Genomic DNA, 3,389 nt, shown 5'->3' with positions numbered 1-3,389 from the left:
GTGAAAAATAGTTTGTTCAATTCAGTACAGTACAACCAGGGTTTTAGGCACGTGGCGTCTCCCTGTGTGTGGTTTCGAAGAGCGCCTTTCGGCGTGCGCTCCTCCAGTCTCGCTCTTTCGGCGGCCGCGTCTCAGCAGCTGAAAGCCTAATGGCACTCCACTCCTGCTACTCGCGCGTGTGTTTTGCGCCCACGCCTTCCTCGCTTGCCCTCGAGGCACCTTATGCCGTTTGCGCGCACTCGAAGCCGGTTTTACCTGCCAACCATCCACCGGACCCGTGTGTCTCGTGTGCACGTTCACATCGCTCCACTAAAAATTGCAAAGAGCGACAGAGCCATGATTAGGGCTAAGCCGCTGTGGAGTCTTTAACGGCTACACGGCCACGGGCAGGGCTTCACCCCCATCGACGTGCTTCGCTTCAGTCAGCAGTAGGTTCATAGAAGGGCCTCAAACACACACACACTTTCGCATCGGCAGATCGCCGCAGCATAACCGCTGTTGATCCAACAGCCTACTTGAGACGAAAGACAAGAGCCCGGCGCGCGTACTCGCGCAGCTCTCCAAAACCACTCGGCCAGTGCCAGGGACGGCTCCCTGCGCCGGCGCCACAACAAGTCTACTTGAGGCGGAAGACGAAGCCAGCAAGGGCCTGGCCGCAAGTGCGTTCGAAACCGGGACTACAGTCCCTCGTCTGTCCGTACTTCCTCTTTCGACGTGCGGCGCCTTCCCAAAGCGCACAAGTCCGCTAACCGCAGAACGCTTCCGACGTAGCAAAGCCGCGTTTCCTTCGGTACTTCGCAGCAACGCCGCCTTTCCCTCGGCGGCGGGCGAATAGCCTGCAGACGTCGTCGCATTAAACCGCGATCTCGACACCTCGCGCGTCACGAGCAGGAGCCGACCGGCAGCCTCCGGCCCTTTCGGACTCGGTGGCATTTGCCGCGGAGGACGGGAGAGCACTTTAGGCCACGGTTCCTTCCGTACTTGGCAGCCGCACCCTCATACCGACAGTTCCATGACCGACCGAGCGCCACACCGTTCCTTTAGTACTTGGGTGGCAACAAAGTCGGGTCGTTACTCCATACTCGCCGCAGGAAGCGACCGGCAGCCGCCAGCCTTTTCAGACTCGGCAGCGTTTGCCGCGGAGGACGGGAGAGCGCTCGCACCACGGTTCCGTGTGTGTACTAAGCGGCAGCGGCATTAGCTCTCGACCGTCAGTTCCTTGACCGACCGCACGCTTCGCCGTTCCCCTCGTACTGGGCAAAGCAGCAGGTCGGGTCGTCTTACTCCCATTCCGCGCAAGAGCGCCAAAGCGGACAGAAAGCCCACCCAGTGTGCGTTACGCCGTTTCTACCCGCGGGCGCGGCCAAGCCAACCGTCCAAGGTTGCAGCCGGCGTCCACTGGGCGCAACAAATTTGGCACGGGGCGCCCCTCAAAATTCAGGCAGTCCCCGGCATGTTCGGGTATAGCCGTCCCCGCGTCCAAGCGGGGCCAGCGGCGGAAAGCGTCGGGCGCAGCGAGCTGCTTCACCCACACGGGGTAGAAACAATGGCGCTCGCCACCCTTCACAATCCGGTAATGATCCTTCCGCAGGTTCACCTACGGAAACCTTGTTACGACTTTTACTTCCTCTAAATGATCAAGTTTGGTCATCTTTCCAACAGACCGGCGCAACCGAAAGGCCGCGCCGGACATCGGTCCGAAGACCTCACTAAATCATTCAATCGGTAGTAGCGACGGGCGGTGTGTACAAAGGGCAGGGACGTAATCAACGCGAGCTTATGACTCGCGCTTACTGGGAATTCCTCGTTCAAGGGGAACAATTGCAAGCCCCTATCCCAATCACGAAAGAAGTTCCACGGGTTACCCAGTCCTTTCAGACAGGGATAAAGACACGCTGCTTCCTTCAGTGTAGCGCGCGTGCGGCCCCGGACATCTAAGGGCATCACAGACCTGTTATTGCTCTGTTTCGTGCGGCTAGGAGCCGCTTGTCCCTCTAAGAAGGTTGTAAGGTGCTGGGAACCCCGCACCTATTTAATAGGCTAGAGTCTCGTTCGTTATCGGAATTAACCAGACAAATCGCTCCACCAACTAAGAACGGCCATGCACCACCATCCACCGAATCAAGAAAGAGCTCTCAATCTGTCAATCCTCCCAGTGTCCGGGCCGGGTAAGTTTTCCCGTGTTGAGTCAAATTAAGCCGCAGGCTCCACTCCTGGTGGTGCCCTTCCGTCAATTCCTTTAAGTTTCAGCTTTGCAACCATACTTCCCCCGGAACCCAAACACTTTGGTTTCCCGGAAGCTGCCCGCCGAGTCATTTGAGTAACTCAGGCGGATCGCTGGTTGGCATCGTTTATGGTCAGAACTAGGGCGGTATCTGATCGCCTTCGAACCTCTGACTTTCGTTCTTGATCAAAGAAAACATTCTTGGCAAATGCTTTCGCAGTAGTTCGTCTTGCGACGGTCCAAGAATTTCACCTCTAGCGCCGCAATACGAATGCCCCCGTCTGTCCCTCTTAATCATTACCTCGTATTCCAAAAACCAACAGAACAGAAACGAGGTCTTGTTCTATTATTCCATGCAAGTTTATTCAGGCGACTCGCCTGCGTTGAGCACTCTAATTTTTTCAAAGTAAAAGCACCGGCCTTCTCGAGGCACACAATGAAGTGCACCAAGAAAGGACCGGCATGATGTTCAGTCCGAGCCGTCGCATCGGGTAGATGCACTACTCGTCTGGAACTGAGATCCAACTACGAGCTTTTTAACCGCAGCAGCTTTAGTATACGCTATTGGAGCTGGAATTACCGCGGCTGCTGGCACCAGACTTGCCCTCCAATTGATCCTCGTTAAAGGATTTAGAGTGTACTCATTTCAATTACGGGGCCTCAAAAGAGTCCCGTATTGTTATTTTTCGTCACTACCTCCCCGTGCCGGGAGTGGGTAATTTGCGCGCCTGCTGCCTTCCTTGGATGTGGTAGCCGTTTCTCAGGCTCCCTCTCCGGAATCGAACCCTGATTCTCCGTTACCCGTAACAACCATGGTAAGCAAGTAACCTACCATCGAAAGTTGATAAGGCAGACACTTGAAAGAAACGTCGCCGGCTCGTGGCCATGCGATCAGCACAAAGTTATCCAGAGTCACCACACAATACGGGCCGAAACCCGATCGATCTTGGTCTAATAAAAGCACCCGTCGCCCAAAGGGCTTCAGGCTCACTGCATGTATTAGCTCTAGAATTGCCACAGTTATCCAAGTAGGAAGAAACGATCTAAGGAACCATAACTGATTTAATGAGCCATTCGCGGTTTCGCCTTATTTCGGCATGTACTTAGACATGCATGGCTTAATCTTTGAGACAAGCATATGATTACTGGCAGGATCAACCAGGTA

General features: G+C 55.1%; 1 non-coding gene across 1 annotated transcript; it reads right to left on the bottom strand.

The window, feature by feature from the left end:
- Positions 1 to 1,574: 1,574 nt before the first annotated feature.
- Positions 1,575 to 3,389, bottom strand: LOC140215025 (small subunit ribosomal RNA). The gene has a single exon (XR_011891947.1). It is a non-coding gene; the product is annotated as a small subunit ribosomal RNA (ribosomal RNA).

The sequence above is a fragment of the Dermacentor andersoni genome, unplaced genomic scaffold (genome assembly GCF_023375885.2).
Source record: "Dermacentor andersoni unplaced genomic scaffold, qqDerAnde1_hic_scaffold ctg00000792.1, whole genome shotgun sequence".
Taxonomy (NCBI): Eukaryota; Metazoa; Arthropoda; class Arachnida; order Ixodida; family Ixodidae; genus Dermacentor; species Dermacentor andersoni.
The sequence above is the reverse complement of the archived record's forward strand: the minus strand, read 5'-3'. Positions and strand labels throughout refer to the sequence as shown.